At 38.2% G+C, this 17,439-nt stretch overlaps 1 long non-coding RNA gene across 13 annotated transcripts in view; it reads left to right on the top strand.

Moving 5' to 3' along the window:
* The first annotated feature begins 960 nt into the window (after positions 1 to 960).
* LOC107821597 (uncharacterized) overlaps positions 961 to 17,439 on the top strand; it is a 40,187-nt gene continuing 23,708 nt past the window's right edge. For 8 of the 13 annotated variants that reach the window (XR_012704952.1, XR_012704956.1, XR_012704950.1 and 5 more), the window contains exons 1-3: positions 2,176 to 3,209; positions 7,411 to 14,127; positions 16,218 to 16,316. This is a non-coding gene — a long non-coding RNA (uncharacterized LOC107821597). Of the gene's footprint in view, positions 1,201 to 2,174; positions 3,210 to 6,575; positions 14,128 to 16,217; positions 16,317 to 17,439 lie in introns of those variants that run through there. The other 5 variants (XR_012704955.1, XR_012704953.1, XR_012704947.1 and 2 more) reach the window with 4 other exon arrangements.

Below are 17,439 nucleotides of genomic sequence, written 5' to 3'. Positions count from 1 at the left end.
TCATTTGTTTTAGACTGCAAGTTTATATCGACACTTGCATGATACAGTTTCATTACTCTTAAATTACTTATCGAGCTTAATTCACATATCTTCTTTAGGTGATAACGCTGACACAAATATGGAAGGCACAACATAGAGTACAATGGATGATAGTTGAGGCGAGTCATGGCTAACCCTTTTTTTATTTGTTTTACATAAATAGACAGTCATGTGAGGCCAATTGAATGTTATTATGCTATTTTCTAGCCCCGTCTGGCATTGTTTGTATATTTGGGCTGCTTACCAATTTTCAGATAGCCCTATTTACAAAGAAAACTTTTCCAAAAAAAAAATTTAAAAATCGTGGGAGTTAGATTATTATTCAATATTCGAGGATGAATGTTCCTAAGGGGGATTATGTTAACCCACATACTTTTGACGTCAATTGCATTGTTAATTAAATAAAGTAAGTCTGGAGCGTTTAAGATCTCTCCAAAAGTTTAAGAGAGGTTTATTGAGATGATAAGTAAGTTTCATAAGAATTCAGAGTTGTACGAATTAAAAAAATACTTTTCGACGAAGTTCGCCAAAGGGAAGTGGATTGTCATAGCCGTACTTTTGGGGAAAGAATAAGAGTGCTTAACATGACAATAAGGTCTTTTTATAATTTATTTAAATCATATAATAATTGTATGTTAAGTTTTGAAGTCAAGTAAGTTGTAAAATAAAAATTTTGTAAAAGTTGTCGCAAGATACATTTATAATCTTACTGAAATTTTGATCTAATGTCACTGAGCTTTTCTATCATATTGAATTATAGGGTGATCCACCCGCCAATTTGAAGCTCTAAGAGTCTAGTTTTAACGCATTAAACTGTTTGTCGATACGATATTTGAATAGAGAGATATTCGCAGTTTTGTGAGACTACACAAGTAGCTCCCTATGATACCCACTCTGGAAGGTGAAAATATTTAGATATATACCAAATGCCCACAACCCATTTTCATTCGTATTTTTTTACTATTTCCAGACCCAAAACACTCCCAAACACTCTCTATGAGTTCTCATATGATCCAAGGCCAAAATCAAAGGCTACCAAGTGAATCCAACCCCAAGAATCTCGTGGTGCTAGCTAAGAGTAGCTCTAGTGCGTTGTGGTGACGTTGAAGGTTGGTCTAAGTGAGAGTAAACTCATGTTTCGATCTGACCTTGTTGATTGAGGTAAGATATTACTTCCTCCATATTTTCTTGTGCTTGTAAAAGCCATGGCTAAGTTATAAGATTGAAAACCCGTGAGGTAAAGCCCGAAAATCATAGTTATGTTTGGTTATCTAGTATGGGACAGTTTTCAAGATTTTTAAAGGTTTGTTGTGACAGGAAAATTGGTGCAGTAGCTTGTGTAGGTTGTTGTTGCTGCTATGGACATAAGAAAATGTCTTAGAATTATAGTTCGTTAATCGTAAAACCAAGCTTGCGGCTCGTTATGATTGTTGAATTGTTTAAAGAGCTTGTTGAGAATGTTATTGTTGTTGAGCCGCTCGTTTGAATATTGGTAGTTAATGAATAAGGAAAATAAGGAGATAAATTAGAGTTGAAAAGGTTATATTGTTTTTGAGTTTCCATTGTTAAAGACTATGGAAGTTCTATGTACGCAAAGTGTCCGATGAAATGTCTAAATGAAACTAATAGTTTATTGAGTTGCTATTGATCCAAATCATTCGTATGATGTAGATTGCCGTTCATTAAGCGTTCGAGTACTTATTGTTGACATATGATTTTTGTCCCTCCCCAAATTTTTCACATTTTAGCACATAAATATTTAATTTAGCCTTAATGTAGCTATTTCAGCTTATTTTGACTCTTTTACTTTATTTTCGTCACAAAAATGAAAATTACAAAAGATATATATAAATTTTAGTTTATTTATTTCTCATAAACTTTAAAAAATACAAAAAATAGTACTTTATATTTTTATCTTTATATATATATATATATATATATATATATATATATATATATATATATATATATATATATATATAACGGAAATTGTAAAAAATAGTTTAATTAATGTGTTGTAGCTTTTTTTTTTTAAAAAAAAACTTGGAAAAATATAAAAATAGTTTCGTTTTAATTGTCAGTTTTATTTTTATAGTTATTTTGCTTATGTAGGATTAATTAAATAAATTCATGTTTTCATTCTCGGTTCCGGGCAAAGAATAATATTCGGGTTCAAACGACCCATTTTTAGGCCTAATTTTCGAACCTAGCCTCCGAGCCCACCACACGTAGGGGACACAGACAAAACACAAGAACATGGGCACATGGACAAAGTAACATGGGAAGGCTTTTAAAATTGGACCACTTAGATTTAAGAGAAAAAAAAAAAAGCATATAAAAACACCCTACATTTACATATACACTGATGAGCACATGAAAGGGGGGACTTAGACATTTTTTTTTTGAAAAAAGAAAGGGAAGACCACTACTGTTGGTCTTCTTCTCCATTTTTGGAGAAGAAGAAAAAAACCACCACGACCATAACTCCACCGCCTTCACGTCTCAAAACCACCACTGCCCGTCAACGGAAAAATCGTCCAGCGACCACCCTTCCACCTCCAGCAACCACCATCACCCCAGCTTCCTCTCCGTCTCACGACCACCATCAACAGCCCACCATCCCTCACGAACCAGAAGCAACGTCGTCAACCAAACAGTCCGTCGACCACCCTATCCTCCAGTCAGCGAGCTCCAGCTCCACCAAAACAGCCATCGCTGCTGCGCCATCACCTTCCTCGTCGTCCACCCAGACCACCCTCATCGTCGCCATAGACTCCCTCCGTTCGTCGCTACATCCGTCAACCGGACGAGCTCAACCTCACTATCGAGCAACCAGATTGTCCCCGTCATCCTTCTTCCAGTCGACAACCAATCAACCAGCCTCACGACCACCGGAGCCCTGTCGAGCAGCAGCTGTTGCTGCTGCTGTTGCTTCACGTTCTTCTCCTTCAAACACCATAACACCAGCCCCCAGGTCTCTAACCAATCAGCCCAGTTGTCGCTGTTTCTTCACTGTCGTCGCGCAGTCCGTCTGAGGTCGTCGTTTGAGTTGTGCTCGTGGTTTCCGGTCTAAGATCTTTGAGCTTGACATCGAGGTTCCAAGGTTCCGTCGTTGGAGAGGTTTCCGATAGTTGTCGGTCCAGTTTGGTTGTTGTTCTTGCTTCAAACAGGTGCATACACATTTCTAAACTTGTGATATTTGCTTAAATGGAATGAAAATGGCATGGATTTCCTATGAACTGTTTGTGTGTCGTCTTTGTTGAATTGCTTTTGATTTTACCATGGATATTATTACCTATTAGAATTGTTGTTCCATATTTGTTTAACCTCGGATGACTTCATTGTTATTTTGTTTATTTCGTTTTTCCTTTGAATTTTGTCTTATAAGATATGTTCCACAAAATGGGTACATGAAAGAAATAAGTTGCTGGATTTAGATTACAGCTTAACTATTAGTCTTCATGATTTAATTGTTAGTCTAATCTATAATTATTGCTTTACAATAGTCACAAAGTTTATATAAAAGAATAACGAACACCTAGTATACTTTTAGGCGCGCCTTTAATTTATTATCGTGATTACGGGTACGGTTCTCGTGACGTAGTTGTGATGCTTAATTTCTAAATTCGAGGGTGCATTTCATGTGACCCGGCTTCAATTTCGAACAAGGTTAAATAAAGCGTGTCGTGAACCACAGGTGCTATGGTTTGAGATGTTTTAAATAACCTTGAATTTTTTCGAAATGTTAAAAGCTATTAAAATAATAACACCCTTTTTGCTTTAACTTTTGTTTTAACTTTAACTTTTGCTTTAGCTTTAACTTTTGCTTTTGCTTTAACTTTTGCTTTTGTTTTCCCTTTAAGCTTTAACTTTTGCTTTTGGCTTTAGCTTTAGTTTAAACATATGTACAACATGTGCCTATTGTTATTTGAAGTATTTTTAAGTTTGTTGTCAGACGAGCCTCACCAAAAAAGTGCACAAACTGCGGGGCTCTCATAAATGTATATATTAAAAATACTTAGAATACGGGATGAGCCGTCTAGCGAACTTCACGGCTTTCCCCAAAGATAATAATGCGTTAGACTCTTTAAGCGCGATTTTAATTAAATTACATTCTTAAATTCGGGTGCGCATTTATGTGACCCAAATCCAAATCTCAACGGAGTCGGAATGTATTAACAACCACGAGTGCATTGATTTCGATGTGGTTCGAGATGCATTTTCACGACGTTGCAATTCTATTAAAAATAATAATAAAAGCGGTTTAAACTTAATAAAAGCACACAAGTTATAACATGTATTAAAATCAGATATTTAGCCATTATAACAATTTAAGCGACCGTGCTAGAACCACGGGATCCGTGGGTGCCTAATACCTTCCCTCGGGTCAACGGAATTCCTTACTTAGAATTTCTGGTTCGCAGACTTCATTTGGAAAGTCGAATATTTTCCTCGAATTGGGATTCAAGATAAACCGGTGACTTGGGACACCAAAAGCCAAACCTTTCCCAAGCGGTGACTCTGAATTAAATAAATAATCTCATTTCGAATATTGTCACTTAAATTGGAAAAACTCTCTCACGCATTTACCCTTCGGGGTAGGCGCGCAAAAAGGAGGTGTGACAGCTCTGGCGACTCTGCTGGGGAAGAGAACCCAGAATCTCTGGTTCAGGGTTCAGAATTCGAGCTTAGATGAATTGTTATATTTGGCTTTATCTGTTATCTGATTTTTAGTTGTTGAGCCTAATGTGCTAAATGTTGCTCTTACCGCTTTGATATTATCTAAACTGTATATAAACTTGTCGAAACCCTCCTCTCTCATCATCGGCTGGACAAGTTACAAAGCCGGACGATCTCGCGGGTCCCCGGTACGTAGCCTCCTCCTCGACTCGAGTTGTCCGCTCGGGTACACAGTCTAGAACAAATGCCCAGGTTACGAACCTAGAATAACTCAGCTTCATGCCGGATCCCTAGTAGGAATGTTTGTTTGCATCACGTGCATTTGACTTTGGAGGCCCAACACAGGGGTTGGGTCTGTCTAGGACAGATGTGCCAAAATGAAAAGATCATCCTGATGCATCCTACTTGTTTTCTGTGCATTTATTTGTTTCGGGCTTACATGCTGACCGGCTTTGGAGAATTTGGAAAATTAAAAAAAAGGAGAGAAATAGAGTACGGAGGTTTGATTATCTGTTTTAGAAAAAAATCAACGTCCAAATAATGTCGAAACTCTGCCGAATTTTTTAGAAAAAAAAAAAGAAAAAAAGAGTTTTGAAAAATGGTTTTGTTTGCAATGGAAAAAGAGTCTTGTTTTTCAAAAGAAGTTTGTTTTATCTGACCGAACTACGCAGGTCTGATTCTCACCGGATGTGAGATACGTAGGCAAACCTCATCGGTTCCGACCCCAATTTTCAAAAAATAATCCAAAAATATTTTCTTCCAGTCCCTTCTTTGAAAATATTTCCTTAAAAATTTTAAAAACAAAAAAAGAGAGTAGTTTTTAAACTAAAAAAAAACGGTTTCCTTCTTTCTAATATCTTTTATACAGAAAAAGAAAAATCAATAAAAATCAAAATCTAAAATACGGGTTTCCTTGATTCTGAAGTATTTTTCCAAAAAATCCAAAAAAATATCAGAAACAAAAATCCAGAAAAAATTGCTCTTTAGCTGTCTTTATTTTGTAAATATCCATAAAAACTTTGAAAATATGAGTCCAAAAATATTTTCGCTTTTCTTTAGAAGTGCTTTTGTAAATAAATAAAAAACTCAAAAATCCAAAATATTTTCTTAAAAGTGTCTTTTTCGAAAATTAAGAGGTGACAGCTAAAATCCAAAGAAAATATTTTCTTTCTTATTTATAAAAAGAGAGAACAAATGAAAATTCAAACAAAAATATTTTCTTTTTTACTTCTAAAATTCTCAAAGTTCCAATCAAAAGAAAAGGAATTTTTAGAAGTCTTTCTTTGAAAAAATAAAAATAGAGTCAAATTCAAAAATCCAAAAAATATCATTTTCTTCTTTTAAAGCATTTTTTTAGAAAAATCCAAAAGAAACGAAAATCCAAAAAAAAACCTTTATTCTTTTAAAGCATTTTTTTTTTAAAAAAAATTATTCCAAAAAAAAAGATTTAGTTTACTTAATCTATTCACGATCTCCCGAACTACGCAAGATCTGATTCATGCAGGGTCATGATACGTAGACAATCCCCATCGGATTCGATCATAGCCATAAAATAGTTGAGTAAAAAATGGGGAAAAAAAAGAGAGAAAATTTTTTTAAAAAAAAAATAAGTGCCAAAAACAAAACAAAAAAGAGCGGCAAAAACAAGATCAAGAGTGGTTAAAGAGAGGCAGGAATAAAAGAAAAGAGGTACATAGTGAAAAGGGCTAGTTTAAGGCCGGGATGAAACATGCAACCCGTTCAAACACATGGTAGAAGCGTTTAACTGTTTAGGTGCATTGCATCCCAACGTGCGATTTCCTATATGTTAAATGCCTCAAAACTAACAAGGTTGTGTGTGTGAGTAAATTAGCTAGGTTCTGTTCAGGTGATTGGTTTTGTTGGTATGCGTTAATGAATGCACAGCCTTACACGCGACCACAATATTATCCACAAAACTGAGCTCCACTTCCCAGAAATGTCCATCCTTACCAAGCTCCATATAATCCTCAATCAGATGTTCCCCGGTACAATCCTCGCCCAAGAGAGCCTTTCAGAAAGAATCAGTTCACCCCTATTGGTGAATCGTATTCAAGCTTGTTCCAAAAGCTGATTAGGCTAGATCTATTGCAGCCAGTGGACCAAATTCGGCTGAACCCCGAGTCCCCACCGCACTGAGCTGACACTATATGTGAATACCACTCTGGAGCAGTGAGGCACAGTACAAAGGACTGTTGGACCCTTAAAAGGGCAGTTGAAGATTCGATTGAAGCTGAAAGAATCATTTTTCGGGATGAAGAAGCTCCTGATGTGATGAACAATCTGTTGCCCGCCCACAACAACAGGCCAATAGTCGGAATGATTTGTGAAGATGAGGAATTTGATCCGGCACTGAAGGCCATTACAACCATTGCCGAGATAGAAGAAAAGCCATAAAATGGTTGCCAAACATGAAAGTTCCCCATCAGACGGGAGTCTCGGTAGTCAGTCTTGCTATCCTTTCTGCATCCAGATTATCTCAGGGTGTGATCCAGATGTTTTACTTTATTGTCTTACTTTCTTGTATAAACCCTTCTATCTTCAAAAAATTCAAAAAAAATTTAATCAAAATCAAGAAAAAAATGAAATTAATATTTCACTGTCTAGGAATGTCTCTTCTCTTAATCTTGTCATTTTTCTTTCTTATTCTCTTTTCAATTCTCTTAAATGCAGATTTCAATAACACGACATGCTTACAGACTTCATGCCCGGATCTTGAAAGCTGTCAGACCTCGAAATAATGAATCAAGGATTAGATCGCAATGAAGACACGTTTAAGAAAATAAAACAAAGAGTTGGAAAAGCTGAAAGAAAATTGGGTCCAGATTGGAAAGGTACATACATTGCAACAAGAGTACTGCCAAAAGAGTGCGTTGTACTTGGGACACATCGAAGGAAATGCCCTTGAAATAACTGTCAATGCAAATGAAGTCAAAAGGTACTATGTTGGATCCTACATATAGTTCTAATATTTTCCGATTGAGATGACGAAGGCTTTCATTCTCGCTACCAAAACACTATCAACCCTTTGCAAACCCATTTGAGCTGGTTACTCTTCTTTGATTACCCTCTTTGAAACCTGAAAGTATTATTGAAAAATAAAATGAAAAAAAAGAAATTGAAATGAAAAAGAAAAAAAAAAGAAAAGAAAGAATTGGAAAAAAGAAGAAAATATATATACAAAAAAAGGAAGAAAAGACAATGAAAATGAAAAAGAAGGAAACGGAAGGGAAGAAGAAAGTGAAAAACAAAGCAAATCAGAAAAAAACAAAAGAAAATCAAAAACAAAATGTTTGTCTGAACTACGTCTGACTTGATTCCGAAAGTATACGTAGGCAGCCTTTCTCTGGGGTTCAGTCACACCAAAATAAAATCCAAGATCCCCCCCCCCCCACCAAAAGTGAAACTGTGGCAAAAGTTATAGTGGTTCGGCGACAGTTCGCCAGAAAGGTTCTAAAGTTGTAATTCCATCCAAGCTCGTTTTTCCCCAAATCCTGTTCAAGTCCTTCCGATCAATCGGTAAGAATGTTCAAGGATTAGAGAATGCAGTTACTTAGATCCTCGCAAGCAAAATAAGAGAAATAAAATGAGAGAGTCTTATTGGTGAAAACCCACACGGGCATCGTAAGACGAAGGTAAGTAAAGAAAAATGAAAATGAGAGAGTCTTGTTAGTGAAAACCCACACGGGCACTACAAGGCGATGGTAAGAAATGAAATGAAAAATGCCAGCTCATGAAAACCCACAAAGGGCGCCCATGATCGAAAATAAGATCCTCACAGCCATCGGCATCAACAGAGTCCTGGCAAGGTTCCTCGGTATTCAAGGCAAAGTTGTGATGAATTTTTTAGAGTCGGACGGTTTACACAGATCAGGCATCCAGTCCAAAAGGCATGTCATGTTCATTGAAGTCCGCATGTACTCCAGATAAGTCCTTCTCTCCTTTCCCCAAAAGGGACACTTCTAGTTTTAAACTCATTCTCCATTCAATTATTTGTTTTTCTTTGAATCCCTTTCGGTTTAACACTCTTTCGAAACTGAGACAAAGAAAGGATGGCAAGACTGATTTACAGGGTTCTCATTTGGTGCGGGCTAATGTGCAAAAGATACCCGGCCTCAGCAGGTGCATCAAGTCGACCTCGATTGGCCATGGCGGCCGATGCTCAGGAATCAAAACTCTTGGAAGGAGAAAATCAAATTAAAGCGCCTATAAAGGCAATTGAAGTTGAAAGGGTTGAGTTTCACATGGCTAATCGCCTCAGCGAAGTTGAAGAAACCAAGGTACCCCCAAATGCTCTAAAATTGAAGTTGGAAGAAAGAAGACAGAAAAGAGAGGCCTACAAAGGCAAAATAAAGTTGGAAAGGTTAATTCCCACGCGACTAGCCATTGCAGTTAGGTTTGAGGATCAAAAATTCCCTGATGCTCCAAAAAAAAAAAAAAAAAAGAAAGGCCCACAGATGCAAAGTAAAGTCGAAAAGGTTGAGTTCCACCGACCAACCATCATGGCAAGTCTGGAAAAACCATAAGTTCTCAGGGCCTGAAATGAAATCGGTCCCCAGGAAACAAGCAGTTGCAATTGAGTTCTTCATCAAAGAAGTCGGGCCGGGATCAAAACAGTGAAGGCCACAAAATTAACCACCGTTTCATACTAACAATTGTTCTTTATTTGAAAACAGGAAACAGGTGCAATCCAAAAGCGACCTTGCAAGAAGCAGGTGCAACCAAAAGGGAAAAGAAAAGCGCAAGTGCAAGAAACAGCTTTGCAGCAAAGAATCAATCCTAAAAGGGAAGTTTCCTCCAAATTCTTTCCTGCATTTTTACTAAACAAAAAAAAACAAATGAAAAAAAATGAAAAGAGAAATAAGAAGAAAATTCCAAAAAAAAAGGGTTTAGTTCAGAATCCCCGATATCAACATTTTTTGCCAACATTAGGGCTCCAATCCCTAAGTTGAGATTTTTAGACATAGGGCCTCCATTCCCTAGTCGCCTTTTTGCTGACATTAGGGCTCCAATCCCTAAGTTGAGATTTTTAGACATAGGGCCTCCATTCCCAAGTCGCCTTTTTGTCAACATTAGGGCTCCAATCCCTGAGTTGAGATTTTTAGACATAGGGCCTCCATACCCTAGTCGCCTTTGACAATATTAGGGTTCCAATCCCTAAGTTGAAATGTTAGACATGGAAGCCCCAAAATCAATCTTTCGCCTTTTTGCCGACATTAGGGCTCCAATCCCTAAGTTGAGATTTTAGACATAGGGCCTCCATTCCCTAGTCGCCTTTACCAATATTAGGGCTCCAATCCCTAAGTTGAGATTTTAGACATAGGGCCTCCATTCCCTAGTCGCCTTTACCAATATTAGGGCTCCAATCCCTAAGTTGAGATTTTAGACATAGGGCCTCCATTCCCTAGTCGCCTTTACCAATATTAGGGCTCCAATCCCTAAGTTGAGATTTTAGACATAGGGCCTCCATTCCCTAGTCACCTTTGACAACATTAGGGCTCCAATCCCTAAGTTGAAAATTTAGACATAGGGCCTCCATTCCCTAGTCGCCTTTGACAACATTAGGGCACCAATCCCTAAGTTGAAATTTTAGACATAGGGCCTCCATTCCCTAGTCACCTTTGCCAACATTAGGGCTCTAATCCCTGAGTTGAGATTTTAGACATAGGGCCTCCATTCCCTAGTCACCTTTGCCAACATTAGGGCTCCAATCCCTGAGTTGAGATTTTAGACATAGGGCCTCCATTCCCTAGTCACCTTTGCCAACATTAGGGCTCCAATCCCTGAGTTGAGATTTTAGACATAGGGACTCCATTCGCTAGTCGTCTTTAGCCGACCTTAGGGCTCCAATCCCTGAGTTGAGCGATTTTTCCTTTAGCCGACATTAGGGCTCCAATCCCTGAGTTGAGCAATTTTCGTTTAGCCGACATTAGGGCTCCAATCCCTGAGTTGAGCGATTTTTCCTTTAGCCGACATTAGGGCTCCAATCCCTGAGTTGAGCGATTTTCCTTTAGCCGACATTAGGGCTCCAATCCCTGAGTTGAGCGATTTTTCTTTTAGCCAACATTAGGGCTCCAATCCCTGAGTTGAGCAAATTTTCTTTTAGCCGACATTAGGGCTCCAATCCCTGAGTTGAGCAATTTTTTTTAGCCGACATTAGGGCTCCAATCCCTGAGTTGAGCGATTTTCTTTTAGCCGACATTAGGGCTCCAATCCCTGAGTTGAGCAATTTTCCTTTAGCCAACATTAGGTCTTCAAACCCTGAGTTGAGCAATTTTCCTTTAGCCGACATTAGGGCTCCAATCCCTGAATTGAGCAATTTTTCTTTAGCCGACATTAGGGCTCCAATCCCTGAGTTGAATAATTTTACTTTAGCTGACATTAGGGCTCCAATCTCTGAGTTGAGCAATTTTCTTTTAGCCGACATTAGGGCTCCAATCCTTGAGTTGAGCAAGTTTCCTTTAGCCGACATTAGGGCTCCAATCCCTGAGTTGAGCAATTTTTCGTTTAGCCGACATTAGGGCTCCAATCCCTGAGTTGAGCAAGTTTCTTTTAGCCGACATTAGGGCTCCAATCCCTGAGTTGAGCGATTTTCTTTTAGCCGACATTAGGGCTCCAATCCCTGAGTTGAGCAATTTTCCTTTAGCCAACATTAGGGCTCCAATCCCTGAGTTGAGCAATTTTTCGTTTAGCCGACATTAGGGCTCCAATCCCTGAGTTGAGCAAGTTTCTTTTAGCCGACATTAGGGCTCCAATCCCTGAGTTGAGCGATTTTCTTTTAGCCGACATTAGGGCTCCAATCCCTGAGTTGAGCAATTTTCTTTTAGCCGACATTAGGGCTCCAATCCTTGAGTTGAGCAAGTTTCCTTTAGCCGACATTAGGGCTCCAATCCCTGAGTTGAGCAATTTTTCGTTTAGCCGACATTAGGGCTCCAATCCCTGAGTTGAGCAATTTTTCGTTTAGCCGACATTAGGGCTCCAATCCCTGAGTTGAGCAAGTTTCTTTTAGCCGACATTAGGGCTCCAATACCTGAGTTGAGCGATTTTCCTTCAGCCGACATTAGGGCTTCAATCCCTGAGTTGAGCAATTCTCCTTCAGCCGACATTAGGGCTCCAATCCCTGAGTTGAGCAATTTTCTTTTAGCCGACATTAGGGCTCCAATCCCTGAGTTGAGCGATTTTCGTTTAGCCGACATTAGGGCTCCAATCCCTGAGCTGCGCCTTTTAGACTTGAGATTTCCAATCCCCTCATCAATTCTGTAGATTTTTATGGCAATTAACTCACAAAATTTTCCTAGTGAAAACTGGGGCAGAAAATTTCGTTTGTTTGTTTGTTTTGATGTTTGAGCAGGTGGCCTTCGAAACACAAGGTACAAGATGACTGATGGAATGAGTCTCAATCAAGAATAAAGAAAAGAAGAAAAAGAACAAAAAAGAAGTGAATTCATAATATTGAAGTGGAGAAAGATGCGGACTGCTCAAGATACGTTTGAAGTTACAAGTTTTCGCATGTCCCGCCTTGATCCAAAGCTGAGGAAAGAATCAACACCTATAGCTAACAAGCATCAAGATTTAGATCGGAGTCTGCAGCAAGACCTAGCCAAGACTCAAGATCAAGCTTCAAGAGATTTATACATAAGAATCTTGTAACTCGTAGCTGATAGGCTTAGTTAGTCTTTTTAATTTTGATTTTTATGTAATAAACAGGACATCGGACCGGAACTTCGACGGAACCTCGCGCGGCTCTCAACCTCCGCACTCCATCGCCCCATTCACTTCTGAACTACACGTGACCTGATTCCTTTATAGCCAAGGATATGTAGGCAACTCAGATACCAGAGCTCGGTCACATTCTCCTTTCTTCTTTCTTTTGGTCTCCTTAAATAAGGGTCGGGTCAAAAACCTGTCTAGTCATTCTTTGTCTGAAAACTCTTCGCGTTTCCAGTCAAAGAGGGGCAACTGTTGACATGTGATTTTTGTCCCTCCCCAAATTTTTCACATTTTAGCACATAAATATTTAATTTAGCCTTAATGTAGCTATTTCAGCTTATTTTGACTTTTTTTACTTTATTTTCGTCACAAAAATGAAAATTACAAAAAATATATATAAATTTTAGTTTATTTATTTCTCATAAACTTTAAAAAATACAAAAAATAGTACTTTATATTTTTATCTTTATATATATATATATATATATAACGAAAATTGTAAAAAATAGTTTAATTAATGTGCTGTAGCTTTTTTTTTTAAAAAAAAAACTTGGAAAAATATAAAAATAGTTTCATTTTAATTGTCAGTCTTATGTTTATAGTTATTTTGCTTATGTAGGATTAATTAAATAAATTCATGTTTTCGTTCTCGGTTCCGGGCAAAGAATAATATTCGGGTTCAAACGACCCATTTTTAGGCCTAATTTTCGAACCTAGCCTCCGAGCCCACCACACGTGGGGGACACAGACAAAACACAAGAACATGGGCACATGGACAAAGTAACGTGGGAAGGCTTTTAAAATTGGACCACTTAGATTTAAGAGAAAAAAAAAAGAAAAAGCATATAAAAACACCCTACATTTACATATACACGGATGAGCACATGAAAGGGGGGACTTAGACATTTTTTTTTTGAAAAAAGAAAGGGAAGACCACTACTGTTGGTCTTCTTCTCCATTTTTGAAGAAGAAGAAAAAACCACCACGACCATAACTCCACCTCCTTCACGTCTCAAAACCACCACTGCCCGTCACCGAAAAAATCGTCCAACGACCACCCTTCCACCTCCAGCAACCACCATCGCCCTAGCTTCCTCTCCGTCTCACGACCACCATCAACAGCCCACCATCCCTCACGAACCAGAAGCAACATCGTCAACCAAACAGTCCGTCGACCACCCTATCCTCCAGCCAGCGAGCTCCAGCTCCACCAAAACAGCCATCGCTGCTGCGCCATCACCTTCCTCGTCGTCCACCCAGACCACCCTCATCGTCGCCATAGACTCCCTCCGTTCGTCGCTACATCCGTCAACCGGACGAGCTCAACCTCACTATCGAGCAACCAGATCGTCCCCGTCATCCTTCTTCTAGTCGACAACCAATCAACCAGCCCCACGACCACCGGAGCCCCGTCGAGCAGCAGCTGTTGCTGCTGCTATTGCTTCACGTTCTTCTCCTTCGAACACCATAACACCAGCCCCCAGGTCTCTAACCAATCAGCCCAGTTGTCGATGTTTCTTCACTGTCGTCGCGCAGTTCGTCTGAGGTCGTCGTTTGAGTTGTGCTCGTGGTTTCCGGTCTAAGATCTTTGAGCTTGACATCGAGGTTTCAAGGTTCCGTCGTTGGAGAGGTTTCCGATAGTTGTCGGTCCAGTTTGGTTGTTGTTCTTGCTTCAAACAGGTGCATACACATTTCTAACTTGTGATATTTGCTTAAATGGAATGAAAATGGCATGGATTTCCTATGAACTGTTTGTGTGCCGTCTTTGTTGAATTGCTTTTGATTTTACCATGGATATTATTACCTATTAGAATTGTTGTTCCATATTTGTTTAACCTCGGATGACTTCATTGTTATTTTGTTTATTTCGTTTTTCCTTTGAATTTTGTCTTATAAGATATGTTCAACAAAATGGGTACATGAAAGAAATAAGTTGCTGGATTTAGATTATAGCTTAACTATTAGTCTTCATGATTTAATTGTTAGTTTAATCTATAATGATTGCTTTACAATAGTCACAAAGTTTATATAAAAGAATAACGAACACCTAGTATACTTTTAGGCGCGCCTTTAATTTATTATCGTGATTACGGGTACGGTTCCCGTGACGTAGTTGTGATGCTTAATTTCTAAATTCGAGGGTGCATTTCATGTGACCCGGCTTCAATTTCGAACAAGGTTAAATAAAGCGTGTCGTGAACCACAGGTGCTATGGTTTGAGATGTTTTAAATAACCTTGAATTTTTTCGAAATATTAAAAGCTATTAAAATAATAACACCCTTTTTGCTTTAACTTTTGTTTTAACTTTAACTTTTGCTTTAGCTTTAACTTTTGCTTTTGCTTTAACTTTTGCTTTTGTTTTCCCTTTAAGCTTTAACTTTTGCTTTTGGCTTTAGCTTTAGTTTAAACATATGTACAACATGTGCCTATTGTTATTTGAAGTATTTTTAAGTTTGTTGTCAAACGAGCTTCGCCAAAAAAGTGCACAAACCGCGGGGCTCTCATAAATGTATATATTAAAAATACTTAGAATACGGGATGAGCCGTCTAGCGAACTTCACGGCTTTCCCCAAAGATAATAACGCATTAGACTCTTTAAGCGCGATTTTAATTAAATTACATTCTTAAATTCGGATGCGCATTTCTGTGACCCAAATCCAAATCTCAACGGAGTCGGAATGTATTAACAACCACGGGTGCATTGATTGCGACATGGTTCGAGATGCATTTTCACGACGTTGCGATTCTATTAAAAAATAATAATAAAAGCGGTTTAAACTTAATAAAAGCTCACAAGTTATAACATGTATTAAAATCAGATATTTAGCCATTATAATAATTTAAGCGACCGTGCTAGAACCACGAGATCTGTGGGTGCCTAATACCTTCCCTCAGGTCAACGGAATTCCTTACTTAGAATTTCTGGTTCGCAGACTTCATTTGGAAAGTCGAATATTTTCCTCGAATTGGGATTCAAGATAAACCGGTGACTTGGGACACCAAAAGCCAAACCTTTCCCAAGCGGCAACTCTGAATTAAATAAATAATCTCATTTCGAATATTGTCACTTAAATTGGAAAAACTCCCTCACGCATTTACCCTTCGGGGTAGGCGCGCAAAAAGGAGGGAGGTGTGACACTTATGAGATATCGACACAAGTTATGTAAGGCTATTTTTTTCTTGGCATGACTTGATGTAAATATTCCCTTTGAAATAATCTTCGTATCGTAGGATTGAATAGTCTTAAGTCTTCCTGACAAAAGATTGATCATGTTCTTATGTATTTCCTTCCGATGGCATTCTTCCGGATTCATGATATATGTATATATATATATTCTATCAAGTCGTGCTATACTCAGTCGGGTACGATACCTATTATGCAACTACTAATCAGTTGGGTATTATTGAGTCCTCTTTGAGGACGAGTACATTATAATATGACGTGAGACATTACCGAGTCCTATTAAGATCGGGTATGACCGAGTCCTCTTTGAGGCCGGGTACGATATGTTATAACATAAATTGCCCGAGAGAGTGACTTGATACTATATTATATGGACATGTTGAGTGTCTTGATTTTTACAGACATGCATATATATCTATGGTTGTGATAGTGTATGCTCTCAAAGGCTTGTTATGAGTTTCAAGTTGACTTTTGTACTCTTCCTTCGTATTTTATCTTCTATTTATGTGATTTACCTGCATTACATATTCAGTACGTAATTCGTACTAACAACCCCTTGTTGGGCGTTATGTTTCATGCCTGCAGATACAAATAGTGATTCAAGCCATACTTCACAATATGTGACTCAACTTAGGTGAAGGTTGTCACGCTCCTTTCTTTCAGAGTTGTTCAGTGAGCTGGCAGGTATGATTGTTTCATATATGTACATAGTTGGGTATGGCGGGGCCCTGTACCGATCTTATGACGTTTATGTACTTCTTAGAGGCTTGTAGATAGAGGTTATGCGTATTGATGGTCATGGCGGCCTTTTTGGCCCATTTACGCATACTAGCATGGTTATGGATGCACATTATATTGGTGCTCGGTGAGGTAGGCTCGAGTTCCCGTCATGCCCCTCTGGTTTGGGGTGTGACAAACTCCCCGTCAAAACTATGAACTATACAATTCTTCAAATTGCCAACTTACAACAAATAGAGCCAAAATCTTCTAGAAGTATCCAAATTTGAATTCGAACATACATCTAAGTCTAAAATCACCATACAAACCTATTGGAATCATCAAATCACCAATTCGAGGTTATTTGCTTAAAAGTCAAACTTAGTCAACTCTTCCAAATTGAGAGTCACTCTATCAAATCCATCCCGAACCACTCAAAAATCAAAATCAACCATGCACGCAGGTTATAATATACTGTATGAACTCACTTGAAGTCTCAAATCATAGACGAGATGCTAGAACTCATCGGTCGGGTCGTTATACTCTTCGTGATTAAACCCTGCATAAATATTACATACCTACTATTTGCTAAACTATTTCCTGCATAACTAATCCTATATAGCAAAACCCTTGCATAACTCTAACTAGGAATCAAACGACCCCTAAGTGTATAATGTATAATTAATGTATATTCAGAATTATATGTTTATTACACAATTTATTCGCACGAGTGTACACTACTACACAATATTCTCATCGAGGGCAGAGGAATGTGTACCAAAGCGGTGTCATCCAACATCGCTTCGTTGGAAATTTTAATTACTTATTTAAATAATATGCAATAAAACCAATTATATCCATAATTTAATATAACAAATTAGTCCGAAGGCTCCTTTGGTTCAGTGGTCAAGCGCTTTGTTGCCTCAGTGGAGGTTACAAGATTGAATCTCAACCTTAGTCTTATTTGTTTTGTAAATCTTTTAGCTGAGTTTTAAAAAAAATTAGTGTTCATAAAGAATTGAACTCTTGATCTTGTCATGAGAAAAAGTTAATTAAAGCAACTATCCAAACTTCCTTCTTGTTTTTTTAC

The sequence above is a fragment of the Nicotiana tabacum genome, chromosome 22 (assembly GCF_000715075.1).
Source record: "Nicotiana tabacum cultivar K326 chromosome 22, ASM71507v2, whole genome shotgun sequence".
NCBI lineage: Eukaryota > Viridiplantae > Streptophyta > Magnoliopsida > Solanales > Solanaceae > Nicotiana > Nicotiana tabacum.
This window is presented reverse-complemented; position numbering and strand designations above follow the sequence as displayed.